The sequence below is a fragment of the Tasmannia lanceolata genome, unplaced genomic scaffold (assembly GCF_043159265.1).
Source record: "Tasmannia lanceolata isolate RefF3 unplaced genomic scaffold, GAP_Taslan_0.1 ptg000018l, whole genome shotgun sequence".
Taxonomy (NCBI): Eukaryota; Viridiplantae; Streptophyta; class Magnoliopsida; order Canellales; family Winteraceae; genus Tasmannia; species Tasmannia lanceolata.
The window spans coordinates 52,929,814-52,950,476 of record NW_027518695.1 but is presented as its reverse complement, the minus strand read 5'-3'; the positions used below and the strand labels follow the sequence as shown (position 1 = coordinate 52,950,476).

General features: G+C 39.6%; 1 long non-coding RNA gene across 1 annotated transcript; it reads right to left on the bottom strand.

Annotated features, from left to right (window-relative positions):
* Positions 1–474: 474 nt before the first annotated feature.
* On the bottom strand, positions 475–20,582 carry LOC143852007 (uncharacterized). The gene is made up of 3 exons (XR_013236594.1): positions 20,333–20,582; positions 17,593–17,645; positions 475–806 (listed from the first exon to the last, which is right to left on the bottom strand). It is a non-coding gene; the product is annotated as an uncharacterized LOC143852007 (long non-coding RNA).
* Between the last annotated feature and the right edge of the window lie 81 nt (positions 20,583–20,663).

The following is a 20,663-nucleotide window of genomic DNA, read 5'->3' as shown; positions in this document are numbered from 1 at the left end:
TGGATTCATTTGAGGCACCATTAGAGGAGCACATTGATACAGAGGGACATATGGATCTTTTTTCTTTTTTTTTTTTTGAAAATTGACTTTTATTAACCCAGAAAGAACCAAAGAGGGGACAAGATGTCCCTGCACGGGCTACAATAATTCCAGCCCAAAGAAATTACAATAAAGTGAGTTTCAATAACAGTAATAGCCTTCCCGTCCCCATTCCCCATTACATCACCCGGAATACTAATCTGCATCGAATCCAGCAATACACCCTGTTTGGCCAACTCATCCGCCATTTCATTCACAAAACGCTTTTTGTGTTTGATTGTTGGACGAATCCATCGTACTAGATCCTTAACCTCCGCGATGTAATTTTGCAGCCGTCAGGGCCCTTTTGAATTATCTGATGCCCACGCGATCACATTAGATGAATCCCCTTCAACAATAAGGGGGTTAGAGGAATGTGTTGAATACCATTTGATTCCAAACAATAGAGCTCTTACTTCCGCCTGTTTCCATCACAAATCCCTATCGCGCTCGAGTAGGACATCAGTATATTCCCCCTTGACTAATAACATAACTAGATGCAAGGACTAGCACTTCTATCACAAGACGCTTGTATTTGTAAAGATTTCTTAGAGAGAACAACCTCAATGGTGAAGCTCTAGATTTAGCATAAAAATTCTCCTTGATATGACAGAACCATTAACTCTATACGGAAGCTATATATTCAAGATAATGACGTTGGGAGTGATAATCGAAAGAAACCTGTCGTTCCTTTCCTGACTCTAACTTCTGCTTCTTATCTCTGTCACCTATAAATGGGAAAATGTCATAAACAAATCCATGGATTTTCAAGAAATTTTAGTAAACGATGTAGGAGAAACAAAGGCATTGTTAAGTATCGCAATGTATTCAACTTAAAATCCAATGTCCATCTCAAGAGCACTAATATGAGATTTTATGGATATGATGGATTGTAAAACATGTCTTCACCAACTGCAGGTAATTACCAACGGTCATACACTCATGTCTCCAGGAAGAATCAAAACAAACATTCAGTTTTATTATCAAGGAAAAATCAATATTCCATGCATTTCACTCGTACAGGCTTATAGAGAAATTAAAAAAAGGTGGGGGGTAGCTGCATTTGCCATTAAAATTTCAAATTTAATTTAAAATCTATTCGAATGCTTCGATTACAACAAAGATCTTCACTAGGAAAAGAAAATAAATGTAATATCCATATGAAAGTCGTAGAGGAATATAATATCCATATGCCACAAGGATGTCGGAATAGATATTTCTATGGATACAGAATAAAAGAACTGCTCCTTCCCCTTCTTCAGCATACAACATTAGCAAAAGATTGTAAATATTGACACTGATATATGCTTCTCCTTATAGAGTTAATGTTTTTGTTATCAAAGGAGAATTTTTATGAACCTTGTAGAGTAAATGTTTCTGTTATCAAAGGAGAATTTTTATCATAAATATATAGCTTTTGTAAAGAGTTAATGTTTATGTTATATCAAAGGAGAATTTTTATGCTAAATTTAGAGTTTCTCCATTGAGGTTGTTCTCTCTAAGAAATCTTTACAAATACAAGGTTCTTGTGACAGAAGTGCTAGTCCTTCCACCCTGTTGTGCTAATAGAGGATATGATAGTAAACTTTTCGATAACATCCTGCAAGAATTATCTATGAACATATTCAAGCAAGTAGTTAATTAACATGAGTTTCATAGTTTAAAAATTGAAAGACTAGGTCAAGAGAGTCACCTAGTAGTCACAATAAAAGAAATTTAGTGAGGTATATTAATCTATGAAAAAGGTTTGCAGAAACTTCGTACATTGCATAAATATTTAATCAAATATACTCAAATGCAAATTTAACATCCCCAGATTAGAAAAGTTGCAGAAAAAAGAAAACATCTGTATGCCTGGATGTAAAATTAGTGATGCAAATCATTAAACCCAAAAGTCCCAAAGAATTATTTAAACATGCACACAAAGGATGAAGAAAGGTGCGGTGGGAAATGTGGGTCCAAAGAGTCTCTTGTTGATGTCAGCAATGACTCCCGACTACAAAAAAGAACCAAAACTTCCATTTCAGACCATTCCTATCTACTTCGATGTATGCTGAATTTTTAAGACATTTTATAACTAATTTTGATAATACTTTTTAAAGCTCAAATCAGTAAGTTTAGAGACTGACAATTTTGAGCTTTTCCACTTTAAAAGGTTCCAAAAGGGGGAATGGGAGTTCATTTGAGTAGGGCTTCATGTTAGAAGGTCTCCTTTTGAGTTAAAGAGACTACTAATAGTTTATAAACCAATTCCGTAAATCCCTCAAGTTGTCAATAGTGTATGAACCAGAACTACAATGTACACAATCTGTATACTTTCTAAACTGGAACATTTACTTAATTGGAAAGTATTGTACTTAGGATGAGATTAGTAACTTGTATTAGGAGAAATAGTCTCCATTTATTTTTTGGAGGTAGGAAGTCTAAATTTAGTTGTTTCATGATAGCTTTTTTTTATCTTCTGAGTTTTCTATGCAAAAACTAGTTTTAGTTACTTAAGTTTTAACAATTTAGAGCACAAAGGAGTTGCCTTTGGGTTGATTTAGAAAGTACTATTAGTCTAGAATTAGAAAGATATGGTTTACACCCTAGAAGAAGCTTCATGTGCTTGGGTTGGAAGCCATCTTTGGACGGCAGTTTTTCTACTCAAAGTGCTTGGGATACCATCCTCCATCACATTCCTTCATTCATATCATTCGGCTATTATATGCAAGTAGTTGAAGATCCGTGTGTTGCACGGGGACAGAAAACAAAGAATCAAATGAAAAAAAAAGAGTTAAATGAAGCGAACGAAAAATATATATATGTAGACCAAAAGCATTATAAATTTCCAACATATAAAACCTGCATAGATATGTATCCCTCATGCAAGAAGTGATTAATGTTGGGATAAATACCGGGAATATTAGCAGATCCTCTCCTTTTTCAAATAGCTTCGCAGGAAACGGTATATGTGTATTTGTAATAAAGGAAGGAGAAAACAAAAATGTCGATAAAACGTAAACAAAAAACAAAGAAAAACAAAGAATCAAATGATAGAGAGACTACAATATCTATTTATCAAAAACAAAACATGCATATATATGTATCCCTTATGCAAGAAGTGATATTGTTTTATGGTTGTAGCATGTTTTTGAATGATAAAAAGTACATTTACTATCCACAATGAAGAATTTCATATCTAATCGAGTTTCACATCAATAAATTAACTTAAAGTCATGTTCAAGCAAATCCTCTTCCAAAATGAACTAGTATTGCATAAAAATCCCGTCACAAACTACAAAAAAAAAGGAATTTGACCATAATTGGCCACTCAGTGACAAACTGAGAAAAAAAATATGAAAAATAGAATTAACTATCTTTCATCCTTTTCTTCACAAATCTCCCTCTCTACAAAAAATAAGAAAAAGGCGTAAGAATAATACAAAACAAATCGCACCCTCAAGCATCCCAAATGAAAACTCAAACCCATCATAAGTAGGGTTGCAACTTGGGTCGCATCAACCCGACCCGCATCAACCCGGCCCGAAAAAAGCATGGGTCGGGTTCGGTAAGGAGTTGGGTCCGGTTTAATTTTCCAAAGCCAGAGCGATTCTCAGGTCGGGCCGGTTTTAAAGGTGGAAAACCTGGCCGACCCAAGAACCCGCTTTTTTCCATTTTTTAATATTATAAAATTATACTTATGAGTTATAACTTCCGCCTCTCTCTAAGTTCGTGACCCTGCTCCTCACTCTCTAACTTCCGCCTCCGGCCTTCGTCTCCCCTCCTCACTACCTCAGCTGGACGGGAACTGAATCGCCTCCGGCCTCAGCTTAGACCAAGGTCTCTCTCTCTCTCTCTCTCTCTCTGAGCAGAAGCAAGAAGGGGGTTTTCTGGGTTTTTTTTCAGCCCAAAGTTTTTGCCAAGAACCTGAACCTAATCAGGTTTAGGTTACACCAATACCACCACCACAAACCCCCTCTCTATCTCACTATATTTTTTTTGGACAATTTCAGATTTGATGTTTTAGGCTTTTCTAACATGTGGGTTCTGATTTGGGTTTGGGAATAGGGTTCATATTCTTCCAGATTTGGGTTTGAGATTAGGGTTCCTTCGAAATTAGCCCACGAATAAAAAAGAACCCTTTGAGATAAACGACCTCCTCTCTCAACTCATTTTAGTTGTTCAAGTGTCCGAATCTAATAGTATCAGGTACACATCTTTAAATTCCTTTTTTGCAGGGTTCTCAGTTCTGATTCTTTTTTTTTATCTCATCTCTATTAATTTCTTTATATCTCATCTTTGATACTAGGTGGAGTATCCTTCAGATTGGGCAAAAGATTATGATACTTTTTTTACGAATTTTATATCTATTGCAACTTGAAGGAATATTTGCAGGTATCAACTGACCATTTTCCGTTGAAACCCGACCCGGCCCAATCCGACCCGAAAAACTACCTCGGGCAGGGCCGGGTTTAAGAATCCCGGGTTTTCCAAAAAAAAAAACCCGACTCGACCCGAGATACTTTCTCAGGTAGGGTAGGGTTTTAGAAAACCCGACCCGCCAGACCCGAGTTGCAACCCTAATCATAAGTAACCCACTTAGTATCAAAATAATACAATTTCCTTCTCAGTGAACACACCATGTCATGGGCATCCTCTTGGATGAGAGAGAGGGGCTAAACCTCCATGCTTTTCTAGAAAAGAGAACAACAGTGTGTTGCAATGAGTAATAGCATCATCTAAAGCCTAATTCCCAATTTCAACGAACCACTGATCATGTTTTCTCCTATTTAAACTTTCTTTGACTTTTCCAAGTAATATATGTTTTATATAGATGGCCTTCTCAGTTGACTTCCAAAGATACTTAGTTCACTATCCTCAAATATTGGGCTACCTCTCGTCACATTTCACTGGGGTTCATCATTAAGGCAATGCTTCCATTATATTGAACACATCATGATAGTATCCTTTACATTTTTATGATGTTTTGACGCTTTTTTCCTGATTTAGTTCTCTTTTTTGTGATTTTGTATGGAAATAGAATAACTTGCATGTTCCGCATCCTATATATATATATATATATATATATATATATATATATATATATATATATATTGAACACATCATGATAGTATCCTTTATATTTTTATGATATTTTGACGCTTTTTGTGATTTTTGTATGGAAATAGAATAACTTGCATGTTCCGCATCCTATATATATATATAAAGCGGAATCCTATAAGCTATGGTGCTGCCACGTGGCAGCCCCTCCTATATCCCACGTAACTCTTTAATATCCTTCAAACCACGATACTCTTTATTATTCCAAAAAAGATAGATATACAATTTTTAAAACAATGGTAACTCTTTAATATTCCACGTAACTCTTTAATATCCTTCAAACCACGTTACTCTTTAATATTTCCACAAAAAAGATAGATATTTCAAAACGCATACGGTGAAATAAAATCGTGCCTGATATCCCGCCCTACAATATAGCCTACTGTTATTTCTTTCGTTTCCCGATTTTTCTCTATAAATTAAGTAATAAAATCTCCCCCTTGTAAATGCATCCCCGTTTGGATTTTACACGCAACGTTATGGCCACGTGGCACCCTTCTGTATGCTGAATTTCAAAAGTTAGAATTCCGAAAGTCGTTCGTATCTATGTAGAGTAGGAATTCCAAAAGTCACTTTCCTAAAAATCTGCACGTCGTATCTTATTAAATAGCAAAAAAACAAAACTTCATACATATATATATATATATATATATATATATATATATATATATATATATATATATATATATATGAGGAAACTGCTGGTGAGCTTTAAGCGCACCAAACCTATGGTGCGCTTAAGCTCCCCAATGACATGGCTCCCCAATCACATGTGGTGATCCAAATCATTCATTTGCAAGGCCTTATGATAGATAGGGGGTGTACCAAAAATCAGCTCCATAGGATCATCCTAACCCCTCCATTTGTGGAGGACAAAAAATGGGTAGATTTGTGTCTGTCCATTTTTGTCCTCCACAAATGGAGGGGTTAGGATGATCCTATGGAGCTGATTTTTGGTACACTCCCTATCTATGTAAGGGACTTTAAAATGAATGCTTTGGATCATCCTAACAAAGTGGCCCCCCATGTGATTGGGCGGTTAAGCTCACCATAAGTTTGGTGAGCTTAAGCGCACCAACAGTTTCCTCTATATATATATATATATTTCTTTTTTTTCTTTTTTTTTGAAATGGCAATATATTGGAAGAATGGAACCGAGATGGTCCTAAAAATTATAAAGAAAAGAAAAATTACATCAAAAAAGACTAAAAATACATTTCCCGGAGGGAGATGATCAAACCATTCCAAACCCTCTTTATGGACGCCCGATCTCGCAAGGGAATCAGCTTCACCATTGGCTGATCTTCTAACAAATTTAAACACTATGGATGAACCTGAAACAAGGTCGGCGATTTCCTCAAAGAAGCTAAGAAAGCGCCACGGAGGTGCAATCTTCCCAGATAGCCAACTAATTACGTTAGAAGAATCACCTTCCACAATCACCTTATCGAACATATCCCTACTTAGACGATGTATACCTTGGAAAGCCGCTTTAACCTCCGCTTCAGATGAGTCGCTTCTACCAATTGGGCCAGCAAAAGCCCAAGACACCACCCCTGCAGAATTCCTAGCAAGTTCACCAATACCTGCCGGACCCGGATTACCCAAACTAGACCCGTCAAAGTTTATTTTCAAATACCCTTCAGGAGGAGCCTCCCATCTTTGAACTATCTTCTCTCTCCTCACCCCTTCCCAACACACAATTCTCCAACCTTCCCATAGATCAAAAGCTGAAACAAATTGAAACTAATGAAGACTCTTTGCCCAAAAAATCACCAAAGCAATAATTTTCATAAATAACCAGTAAGTTGACTTAGCCACTCCCTTAAAAACTCGTGAATTTCTTTATTTCCAAATCACCCACCACAAAGCTATCAAACACAGCTTCCAAAGCAATTTCCCTTTCTTCTTCCAAGGCACAAAATCCCAACTTAACACTAGTTCTAGTATAGAGTTTGGGAAAATCCAGCAGATACCAAACCTATCCAGAATGAGGCCCCAAATCTCCCTTGTAACCTTGCAATGAATAAACAGATGATCAATAGATTCACCATCTTCCATACAAAGCGAACAATAATCTACTAGCCACAATCCCCTTCTTCTAAGAAATTCAATGGTCTGAATCCTCCCCCAGCCATTGTTGTAAATTCCGTTTCGTTTCGTCTGGAATGGACGAAAGGAACCGGTTTCGTTCTAATTCCGGAACAAAATTTTTGGAATTTCGTTCCATTCCGGCCATTCCGGACGAAATTTTCCAAAATTCGGAATTTCATCCGCTCCATTCCGGCCGGAATCGTGCATAACGGCTAGTTTGACTGGATTTTGCAGATTTTACAACAATGCCCCTGGAACAGCTCTTTTTGGTTTTTGACCATTTTAACCTCAAAATGTGACCGTTTATAGCTGTTGGGAAGGGTATTTTAGTCATTTTAAATGCACAATCAATTAAAAACTCTATAAATAGCCTTTTCCCTACCTTCTTATCCTCCACCTTCACATAAGTGATTCTCCTTCTTTCTCTACTTTCACTTACATTATCTATTCTACTAAATTTCCTACAAGTCTACCCTCTTCTTCAACTCAATCCAAGTCTATTTTGGAGCAAAAGGAAGGCATACATTCAACTTACCACTACAAGAAGTCAAGAACTATTTCCAAAGGCTTATTTCAAGTGAGTGAAGGCTAATTTTTTTTTCTTCTCTTCAACTCAAGTTCAACCTCAAGGTTCTCTTTATTTCTTTCAATTTCCTTTCTTTTATTTCTTACTTCATTTGTCCTCTTCTACTTCATTTTTTTGTAATTTGTTTCAATTTTCTTTCTTCTAATTCATTTTTCCCCTTCTTCTACTTCATTTCAGAATGAGTGGGTCGGGCTCGGGACCTTCTGCAGGAGCATCCTCTATTGGTTTGGCACCCGCTAGATCGGATGACCCGGCATGGGCTTACGGTACATTGGTTCCGGGTCAAAAAAATAAAGTAACTTGCATATTCTGTGGCAAAGTCATATCGGGTGGAGGTATAACCCGCTTGAAAGAACATTTAGCGGCTGTTCCTGGTGAAGTAGCATCATGCAAAAAAGTGACTGAAGATGTAAAATATCGAATGAAGCAACTTTTAGATGCAAAGAGAAAAGAAAGGGCTAGGATGAGCCTATCCAGAGCAGAGGTTGGAGGTTTTTATGGCACACCAGACGAAGAAGAAGAGCCGGATGAAGAAGACATTGGCACACAATTGCCTCAACGAAGAGATAAGGAAGTTCTTGTAGAACCGAGTGGTACAAAAAGGAAGAAGAAGGAAATCACAGGAGGGATCATGAATTTCTTTGCACCACGAACAACCCCTGTAGCCCAACCAAGCATTAAAAGTGCTTTGGCTACCAAAGAAATAATGGATAGAGCAGACATTGCGGTTGGCATGCTTTGCTACGATGCCAATCTCCCTTTCAACGTTGCCAATTCACCTTTCTGGCAACCTATGTTTGTTGCTGTGAATGCCGTGGGTTCGAGTTATAAGGCACCTACTTATGATGCTTTAAGGGGTTTCATTTTGAAGAATACAGTGGATGAGGTAAACAACTACTTAGAGGAGATTAAGATGTCATTGAGATACACTGGCTGTAGCATTATGGCAGATGGATGGACAGACACCAAACAACGTTCCCTAATCAACTTTTTGGTGTACTGCCCTAAAGGAGTCATATTCCTCAAATCCGTTGATGCATCTGGCATAGTGAAGAATGCCGATGAATTATACAATATCTTTGAAAAGATTGTCGGAGAGGTGAATCCGGAATATGTGGTGCAATTTGTAACTAACAGTGAGCCAAGTTACAGAGCTGCTGGGAAAAGACTAGAAGCCGTGTTTGGTACATTCTTCTGGACTCCGTGCGCAGCTCATTGCTTAGATCTCATCTTGGAGCATCTGTGCAAACCGACTGTATTTCCTCACATAGCAACCACAGTTGAGAAGGCTCGAACGATTACAAAGTTCATCTACAACCATGGAAGCCTCTTGAATTTGATGAGGAAGAAGTTCACAGGTGGGAAGGAGTTGTGCCGCCCTGCTGCAACCAGATTTGCTACAAATTTTATTAGCATACAAAGTCTGGTGTTGAATCGGAAAGCACTTCAGCAGATGTTTGTGTCTGATGAGTATAGTACTAGTAGGTTTGTCCAACACCCACTGAGTAAAGGGGTAGTTAATACTGTGTTGGATAAATCTTTTTGGGACCAATGCAAGTACATTCTAAACATCAGCGAGCCTTTAGTGAGAGTGCTGTGTTTGGTAGATCAGCAGGACAAACCGGCGATGTGTTACCTATATGAGGCAATGGATAAGGCCAAAGAGAACATCAAGGAGAGGTTGAAGAGAAAATCAGATTACATGCCCATCTGGAGGATCATCGACCAAAGATGGGATAGGCAACTCCACAGTCCCCACCATGCAGCAGGATATTTTCTTAACCCTGCTCTCTTTTTCACTCCTACCTTCTCTAGGCACAGTGAAGTATCCAGAGGCTTGTTGGCATGCATCACTCGAGTGGTACCTGATGAAGCTACACAAGACCTCATCACCAATCAGATTGAGGATTATCGAGAGGCTAAGGGTATGCTTGGAATGAAGCTTGCAATCCGCAACCGAACGAAGTTGGGACCAGGTATATTTGAGTTGTTTGTTTAATTAAGTATAATTCATTTTAACTTTCAGTTTCTCAACAAATAATGCTTTACTATTTGTTACTTTACAGTTGCATGGTGGAATCAATTCGGAGGTGACGTGGAAGAATTACAGACCTTTGCAATCAGAATCCTCAGTCAGGCCTGCAGTGCGACTGGGTGTGAAAGGAATTGGAGCACCTTCGAACACATTCACTCTGCAAAGAGAAATAGGTTGGAGCACCAGAGATTAGATGACTTGGTGTTTGTCCATTACAATCTTAAGTTTCGAGAAAGGTATACAGCGTAATATAATGTTTTCAACTCTCACCTCATCACTTTAAGCTTTTAAGTTTAACCTTTGACATTAAACTTAATGTTTTCCTTTTCAGGGACTTGTTGAGGAAATCATCTACCACTAGTGACCCTTTGAGCATAAACCACCTGGATGTCATGATGGATTGGGTTGCAGAAGAAGAAGATGTCATATTCACGCCGGAAGACATTGGGTGAGAAAATCTTGAAGCACCTACTGCTGTGGTTGGGGCCGGGGACGACGACGACGACTTTCTCATGCCTCTTGAAGAAGATGTCCCTACTGGTGGTCCAGGTGCTGATGACGGCGGCGACGACGACGACGAAAAAGACATTGAGTATGATCATCCGGGTTATGATGACTGAGAGTTGTTGCAACTAGCTATTGTCTATATTTCACTTTCATGTATCCCTTTTTTTTAATGTTTTTCTATGTATCAGACTATCAGTTGGACTTGTGCAAGACTTTATGTGTTTAAGTAATGAATATGTCTTTTGAGACTCATATTTTGGACTATTTATTAGTTTTTCATCTTTTTCTATTGATTTTTTATTTTTTTGGATTTTGCTCAAATTTTTTAATATATTTTTTGTGCGAATGAAAAGTTTCGACCGAAATGACCGAAATCCCACCGAAATTTCGTTTCGGTGGCCAAAACGAAATGGCGACCGAAACGGAATTTACAATTATGCCGCCAGCAGACTGCCCAACCAAAAAAGAAAACTGATGGAGGCCTAAGGAATTTCCAAACATCAACTGCGAGAGGAGAGCCTGAAGCATGCACCAACCAAGAGTAAAATGACTTCACAGAGAAGAAGCCGGATGGATCCCAGATCCAAATTCTTTTATCCACCCCACTTCTTTTTATATAGCAATTCTCAATCAAAAAAAGTAACCGAGAAATGGAGTTTAACTCCCTGTCAAAAAAATTCCTTCTGAAGCTAGGCTTCCAAACCACCTTGGTGTCCACCCTCTCAAAACAATCACACACCAACACATCTTTCTTCAAAGCCGCTGAGAACAAATCAGGAAAAAGAGTCTTCCAGGGTTCCTCAGAGCACCAAGCATCCACCCAAAATTTTATACGATCACCTTTGTAAACTTTAAACTGAATACCCTCCTCAAATCTTTTCTTGAACCTCAAAATGTTTCGCCAAACAGTCCCACCTTTTTTACTATATGAATCGTCCGAGCACCAATTCCCATTTAAAAAGCTATATTTGCTACCAATCACCTTTACCCACAAAGAAGATTGTTCCATACCAAAATGCCAAAGCCACTTTCCCAACAATGCACGGTTGAACTCTCCCAAATCCAGCAGATACCAAACCTATCCAGAATGAGGCCCCAAATCTCCCTTGCAACCTTGCAATGAATAAACAGATGATCAATAGATTCACCATCTTCCATACAAAGCGAACAATAATCTACCAGCCACATTCCCATTCTTCTAAGAAATTCAATGGTCTGAATCCTCCCCCAGCAGACTGCCCAACCAAAAAAGGAAACTGATGGAGGCCGAAGGAATTTCCAAACATTAGCTGCGAAAGGAGAGCCTGAAGCATGCACCAACCAAGAGTAAAATGACTTCACAGAGAAGAAGCCGGATGGATCCCAGATCCAAATTCTTTTATCCACCCCACTTCTTTTTATATAGCAATTCTCAATCAAAAAAAGTAACCGAGAAATGGAGTTTAACTCCCTGTAAAAAAAATTCCTTCTGAAGCTAGGCTTCCAAACCACCTGGGTGTCCACCCTCTCAAAACAATCACACACCAACACATCTTTCTTCAAAACTGCCGAGAACAAATCAGGAAAAAGAGTCTTCAAGGGTTCCTCAGAGCACCAAGCATTCACCCAAAATTTTATACGATCCCCTTTGTAAACTTTAAACTAAATCCCCTCCTCAAATCTTTGCTTGAACCTCAAAATGTTTCGCCAAACAGTCCCACATTTTTTACTATATGAATCGTCCGAGAACCAATTCCCATTTAAAAAGCCATATTTGCTACCAATCACCTTTACCCACAAAGAAGATTGTTCCATACCAAAACGCCAAAGCCACTTCCTAACAATGCACGGTTGAACTCTCTCAACTTTCTTATCCCCAGACCACCATTCTTTATCGGCATACAAACGTTTTCCCACTTCACTAAGGGTATACCACCCTTACTATCGGTACCTCCCCAAAGAAATCTTCTTTGAATCTGTTCTATTCTCAACACTACACTAACCGGGCAGTTGAACAAAGATAAGTAATACACTGGTATATTAGCTAACACTGCTTTCACCAAGATGAGTCTCCCCCCCTTAGAAACAAGATTTCTCTTCCAAGTTTCCAACCGACTTTCTATCCTTTCCACTATAGGAGTCCAGAGCGCTTTTCTAGGTTTTCCCACCCCCAATGGAAGCCCTAAATACAAGGAAGGCAGGGAATCCAGCCAACACCCCATCACCTTAGCAAACTCCTCAGCTTCGGAAGGGGGAAGATTAATAGCAAGCAAGCTAGATTTCCAAAATTTGATCTTTGACCAGTAACCAATTCATAGCATCTTAGAGTAGCCTTCAAATTTAATATCATCTTCCTATCAGGGGCACAGAAAAGAATGGTATCGTCAGCAAATTGCAGAAGAGAAACTTCCACTCTATCACATCCAATAACAAAACCTTCCAGCAGACCCGAGCAACAACCTTTACTCATCAACCTACTAAGAGTTTCCGCAATGATAACAAAAAGAAAAGGAGAAAGGGGATCCCCTTGCCTTAAACCCCGAGAAGACTTAAAAAAACCTTTTGGAGAACCATTTACCAAGATGGAAAACCACGAAAAGGAAACACACTTTCTCATCCAACCTCTCCACCGATTTCCAAAACCCATTCTTCCAAGCAGAAAATCTAAGCAATCCCAATCCACTCTATCATAAGCTTTCTCCATGTCTAACATACATAGCACACCTCCAGCTTCACTTTTCGAGTAAGATTCGATAACTTCATTTGCGATTAAAGAACAATCCAAAATTTGCCTCTTACTGACAAACGCACTTTGACTATCCGAGATAATATGGGGTAGGACCACTTTAATTCTATCAGCTAACACCTTAGCCAATAGCTTGTACAAGCACCCCACCAAGCTTATTGGCCGAAAATCAGTCACCTTAGTAGCACCTTTGATCTGGGGTATTAAAGTTATAAAAGTAGCCCCTGTGCCTCGGTCAAGAGTCAACCCCTCATAGAAGTCTCTAAAGAATCTTAGAATATCACATTTCACAACAGGCATGACACCGTCTGTATTCATTTCCATATTTGCAGATAAAATTATTCCTTTGTCGCGACAAGATCTCTTCTTTCTACAGTAACTTAGGCCCGACTTTGGCTTAGGACAGCCCTCGATCCTTCTTAGCTCCCTAGCCTCAGATGGATAATTATACCGAACCATAATTCCTTTAAACTTATTTACCATTTCCGAAAGACAAACCTGCTCCACTGATTTGTCTAAAAAATACTTCCGAGATTCAAAGAGACCACCCCTACTTGCTTAAAAACCCAAGGATCAATACATTCTCTTATCACCACAGCCCTGGACGCCGAGCACACACTAAAACGGAAAAATTCCAGGGACTCCGAGGCACCCTCAATGAGCAGAACATCATCCCTTTATAGTCTATCCACCTCCACAGAGATATCCTCCTCTGAAACTGATTCAAAATCTAGATGCCTAACCACATCCGCCAGTTCTTCAGAAAGATCTTCAAGCTCCGTGCTACAACCGTGGGATAATGTCTTTGATCTTAAAGACTTTACCTCAGGCGAGAACGAAAGACAAGCAACAGGAAAAAGGGCATTCCATTCCACTTGTAAAGAGTAACTGATTAGACAGGAATGGAATTGAGATCCCAATACTCGAGTAACCCTCAGGGGATTCCAAAGCACCCCATACGCCACACCGACCCACAGGCCCAAAATTAGATGGAGAGGGTCCACCCCTAACCCTCTCCGGAAGATGGGCCACCTCCCTTCGTCCGGAAACCACTGAGGGCGATTGGGAGCCCACCATCCCAGGCCCACCACCACCAAGCTCATGATCCACTTCCCGAAAAGGATTAAGGATTTCTTCAATAGAGCCCACCTCCCGCAGCCCATTCGGACTTATACTTAGATCCATCTCCCGATGAAATTTAAAAAAGTCCTCTGAAGAAGATCTTGGAGAAAGCGCCTCATAAATATCCATATAGCTGTTAATACGGCAAGTGGGTCCACTAGATCTGATGAGACAGGCCTAAAGTCACACACACTCCGCCATCTGTACTCTATGGGAGACAGGCTATTTTGAAATTCAAAATTTCCGCCAGATGTTAGAGGGCTATCATGCCCCCCATGTAGCGCAGGATAGCATTCAATGCTAACGTAAACTTCTTCTTCTACTCTGGGCACCTCTGCAACCTAAGAATCATCATCATTCAAAAACCCCTCCTCCGACCCACCACCCAGACCCTCGCTACTATGACCTCCTTCCGAAGCTCCCACCTCAAAAAAAACATCATCGTCCAAACCCTTGCCCGATAAACTGTCCTCATCTACAACCACATTCCCCACCTCCTCCACCATCCTTACGCTCACCCACCTAACTGCACCATCCAGAGAGACTTGGATAGGTACTTCCTTATTTATCACCCCAACTGTAGAAATAAGCACTTTTGCAAGAGAGTACCCCTCCCCAGCCTAGCACGACTGGTCCAACTCCACCACTCTTCCAACTTTCTCCCCAATTCTACTAAAATTTTCCTCACACCAAACCTGAGGTGGCACAGCTTCAACACTCCACCAGTGTGTACTCCCTTCACGACTAAATTTTTCCCCACAAAGTAAAAGTTCAAGAAAAGGAGAATTAATTGCCTCTGTCCAGACATTAATTAGATTTTGTCTGTCAGCTCCTATCTGGGCAGAGATCAGAACCTCCATTGCTGATATTTTGTGAACAATAACTTCACAATTAATATCCTTCCTGCTACTCAACCAATTTTCCAACGCTTTTAAATCACCTGACCACCCTTGTTTGATCCTTCCCCAAAAACCTAAATCAACATTACTTATAGACTTCAGAGGAACAGCTTCCAGGTTATAAGATACCCCCTCCGATGAGAGAGGATCCACTCAATCAACACCTAGATTTTGAGAAGGCTCTTCCCGATCTACTTCCATCCCAACGAAGTTTTCTGCCACCGGAGTTACCCTTCCTTGGTGAGGGGGGAAATTAAAATCAAAACCTGACCATATTTTCTTACACTCCCAGCAAACCTTTCTTCTCTGAAAATTCCTAAAACCACATCTACAACATCTCCAGTCCCCAAAGGCTTCTTGCATTCTTCGCCTCGCTACCCTTTCAATTCTTTTAGTTCTCTTGTCCTTCACCAAAGACCAGTGGTTCTCAGTGGGGGTTCTGTAGACAAGATTACCTCCTAAAGGGACCGCATTTGCTCCAGTGGCTCTTTGGATAGGATTTCCTCCTAAAGGGATCAAGTTTGCACCAGTGGCCACCCCTACGGGAACCCAACCTTCTACTCGAAACCTTCCAGGACCAGCAAAAGATCTAAGTCCACCTCTCCTCATAAAGAAAAAGCCACACAACCACTCCTCGAATCAAAAAAAATGTGCAGGTCACTAGATAGGAGAAATCCACCAGACTCCGGCTCCGATATCCACGATGACACCGAGACGGAAAATGAAACAGAAGAGGAGTACGATGAGCCCTACGTGTACGACGTAGAAACCTCTACATCAGAAACTTCAGCAACCGGGTCGGAGATGGAAGAAATCGAGGCTGTAATGGAGAGAACTAGGGAAGGTGACCAAGCCACACCGAGTAGAACTCGCCTGAGAAGAACCCCCTCTCCACTTCCACCCAACTCCGAATCTCTCCGAGCCGCTTACCAGGCACCCATCAATCGCCGAAGAAGAAGATCACCACGCCCTCTAAGTCCCATGGCATTCATAGATCTTTCTACAGATTCTTCCTCAGATTAAGCTCTCTTTTTTTTAGGTTCAGATAATCATTGACTTTGTGCTGAGTCAACGATGGGAGTGGCTAAGTCAACTTACTGGTTATTTATGAAAATTATTGCTTTGGTGATTTTTTGGGCAAAAAGTCTTCCTCAGTTTCAATTTGTTTCAGCTTTTGATCTATGGGAAGGTTGGAGAATTGTGTGTTGGGAAGGGGTGAGGAGAGAGAAGATAGTTCAAAGATGGGAGGCTTCTCCTGAAGGGTATTTGAAAATAAACTTTGACGGGTCTAGTTTGGGTAATCCGGGTTCGGCAGGTATTCGTGGACTTGCTAGGAATTCTGCAGAGATGGTGTCTTGGGCTTTTGCTGGCCCAATTGGTAGAAGCGACTCATCTAAAGCGGCTTTCCAAGGTATACATCGTCTGAGTAGGGATATGTTCGATAAGGTGGTTGTGGAAGGTGATTCTTCTAACGTAATCAGTTGGCTATCTGGGAAGATTGCACCTCCGTGGCGCTTTCTTAGCTTCTTTGAGGAAATCGCCGACCTTGTTTCAGGTTCATCCATAGTGTTTAAATTTGTTAGAAGATCAGCCAATGGTGAAGCTGATTCCCTTGTGAGATCGGGGGTCCATAAAGAGGGTTTGGAATGGTTTGATCATCTCCCTCCGTGAAATGTATTTCTAGTCTATTTTGATGTAATTTTTCTTTTCATTGTATTTTTTGGACCATCTCGGTTCCATTCTTCCAATATATTGCCATTTAAAAAGAAAAAAAAGAGAGCTAATGATACCAAAAATATAAAGATATAAAGAAGTCCAGAGATTAAAAGGACTATCTTTTTTTTTTTTTTTTTGCAATCTAATCAAATGAAGAAATGCTACAATAATCAAATACCAATTGAAAATTAAAAGATCCATCTATACCATACAGAAAGTTCAACAGCAGGCTAAATCTAAATAATATGGTTTTTCGGTAAATTAGATGTAACTAAATCCTAAAGGAAAATGATATTCCACCCCCCTCTTAAGCGGATAAAATCCCCCCCCCATTGTTTATGTGAGAACAGTTCACTGGATGAGGATAAATTCACCCCCTTTAACGTTTTTGTTTGCCTTGAAAACTTAACGAAAAACTTTAAAAGGGGGATTATGATTAATATAGAGGGATATCAACCTAAATTGAAAGTGCCTCTTGATAAAAATTGAACAGGGTTGGTCCTTTTTTCTTTTTTTTTTTTATGGGTAAGATGGGTTAGGAATACCCCTATTAGTGCGTTAATTACATCCGAATGTACAGAACTCTAGAGGAGTCATCAACAATGATTTCAAAAAAAGGTTAGGGAAAGAGATGAACAGGTAGAGTGTCTCCTTTGCAAGGTCAATCTTGTTTGCATAGGTAAAAAATCAAATATAATCTATATCAAATATTAAGAAAGGTGCTTACCTCTTGGAAAAGGAGAAGAAGAACTCTGGCTTCTATTACTAATGCTGGTACTTCTGAGAAATGAAGAGAAAGTGAAAGGCTATTAGTAGTGGCCTAGAAATTGGATGATTTCAAAATCAAGTGAATAGGCATAATGGAAAGTTGAAGTATCGACCATCTCGGTCCCCTTTTAACTACAATAAAATTGGCTACCATTGAAAAAAAAAATCAATCATGTCTACAATCAACTTCTAGAACACTTTTTTTTTTCTCAGTCCCCTGTTTTTCTTCTTGTCACCAACTCTGAAGGTTATCTAATAGAGTGCAGGAGTTAGCAAATAAAGTCAAGCTACAATGCAGATAAGTAGTAGCATGCAGAAACTGACAACCAAAATATAAAGGATGCCAAGATAGATCCGTAGGTTCGCAAATGATGTAGTCTCTAATTATTATACTAATGCATGCGATGAAAATTATCTTCTGGCACTGATGATGAGACAGTGGTTGTAGAGGGTATCTCAGGCCTAACAAAACACAAACTGCATGAAGGGCTTACATCAAGGATAAACTCAGTTGTGGTATGGAAGCCGCAGTTCTGTCGTCACTTTTTTTATAGAGAGTTGAACTCTGTTCTTCAATTAATGGCCTTGCTCGAAGGATGTTATATTAAGAAGAGTGGGATTGACTTCCGAATATGGCATGGGTGCTCATCCGGAATTTTCTCTGTTCAATCGTTTTATCGTCAGCTGGTGAGTAGTGAAGTAGAGGTTCCTTTTGCATCGATATGGAGGTTTTCTTGCCCCCCAAGGATATCCTTCTTTGCGTGGTCAGTTTGTCGTGGTCGTATCCAAACAATAGATTTCCTGAGGCAAAGAGGGATGATTTTGGTCAACCATTGCCCTTTATGCTATTCGGCGGGTGAATCCGTGAATCCATAAACCATCTATTCATTCACTGTAAGTTTGCTCGAGATATCTGGGGTTCTGTTCTCTCTCACTTTGGGGTATCTTGGGCTCTTCCTTACTCCATCTCTGATTTCATTAAAAGTTGGGAATGGTGCCCCTGGCAAAGGAAGGGTAAGCTGCTCTGGAAGATGTGTTTGGTGGCTTCATAGTGGTTCATTTGGAAGGAACGCAACTCCCGAGTGTTTGAGGGCGTAGCGAAATCGTCTTCTTGGGTATTTATATCTATCATCTCCGCGGTTATCTCTTGGGCTAGATGCCTTCCTTTGTTTCATTTCTACTCTCCATATGCTCTTTGGGAAGGATGGCTGACTATTTGCAATAAGGGGTCTTCCAAACTTAAAATTTCTCAACGCTGGCTCCCTCCTCCTGATGGAATGATAAAGCTGAATTTTGATGGATCCTCTATTGGCAATCCTGGGGACGCAGGCATTGGGGGATTATGCCGTAATTCCAAGGGGGATGTTCTCTGGGCGTTCTCGGGCCCCATTGGAGTGGCAGATTCGTCTGAAGCGGAAGTAAGAGCTGCTCATTGTGGGCTCAAACTGTTGGATCCGTCTGTCTTTGATAAGGTGATAGTGGAAGGGGACTCCTCTAATGTCATTCTCTGGCTTCGGGGGAAGGCCTCTCCTCCGTGGCGGTTTTTATCTCTTTTTGATGAACTAAATGATTTAGCTCTTCTCTCGGCTATATCCTTTAGGCACGTGAGGAGAGCAGCTAATTCAGAGGCTGACTCTCTCGCTCGGAGTGGTGTATTTCGCTCTAGCCTGGAGCAGTTTGATTATTTACCTCCTTGATATTGTATTTTGTTTTTTTCTTTATGTATCCTGATCGAACCAGCTCGGTTCTTAATATATTCTTTTACCGTCTCAAAAAAAAAATCATGGAGAAAATTTGTAGTCAAACATGAACACATTTTCAAAAGTATCATAAGCAAAGAAGCAACAAATAATGATCATGGTATACAGACCCATGTTTTATTCCAGTTATTTTACTTCACTTTTTTTTTTCCAAAACCACAAAATTCGATTTACAATTCCTCTCACAAATTTCTTTTGAAATCCACAAAAACCTTTGATCTTGGCATGCATATCAACAATAAATTAGAAATAACGAACAAAAAAAATCCACCGGATTTTCTTTCTTTTCCAAATTAAGAGGGAAATAATATGGTTATGATTAGTATAGAGGGATATCCACATAAATTGAAGGTGCCTCTTGATAAAAATTGATCAAGGTTGGTTCTTCTTCTTTTTTCTGTGGTGTAAGCCATACTGTAGTTTTTGAAAAGTACTGGAGACCAATTAAAAACCAACTAAATTGACTACTATAAAAACTGAAGTCACATTTAGAGTTCCTTGCCAATGAAGTTATTTATAATTCAAACACATATTCTGTTTCACAAAGCTTATCTGCTGTTCAAGTCCTTGTGTATCCTAATTACTACTAACCACATATTTTGGTGAGAAGGTTTCTCTCCATGCCACAATTTTGTATGATTATAAATGATTACAAATTCTCTGCTGTTCATATGGTGGACCATGCCACAGATTGGATGACCTCACTGGTTCAACCAATTGCATTCAAAAGAGTGGTTGATGACAAATCACAAACAATCTACCGTTATGGGTCACAATGAAGTTTTTTATAAATCTCACTTTCGCACAAATAAAAAAGGAAAGGAACACTTTATATCTTTCTATATTATGTAAGATGAAACGGGGGAGAAGGATTTAGGGGTGAAAGTATCACTATACATAAAACAAATTGAGGAAGATAAATTACCGTCACTTCCTTACCTCTGCAAGTGCCAAAACCTTGAATAGAAGATGCAGTTTCTCTCTTCGAGCAATCAATGGGATAGTAGGAATGATGGAATGGTGGAGAAGTCAAAGAGATTGGAGAGAATTAGAAAGGAATTGGAACGAAGAAGGGAAGAGAAAACGTTTTGGCTGCCCTATTATTTTGGAAATAAATCAGGGATGAAATGGAAGGGAAGAGAAAACGTTTGGGCTGCCCTATTACTTTGGAAATAATCTGTTTGGTTGCTTGTTTTGGGGGGGATTGTCGGAGTTTCAAATGCATGAGATCTCCCCAAAGCATGTTTGGTTGTCATTTACACATTTGACT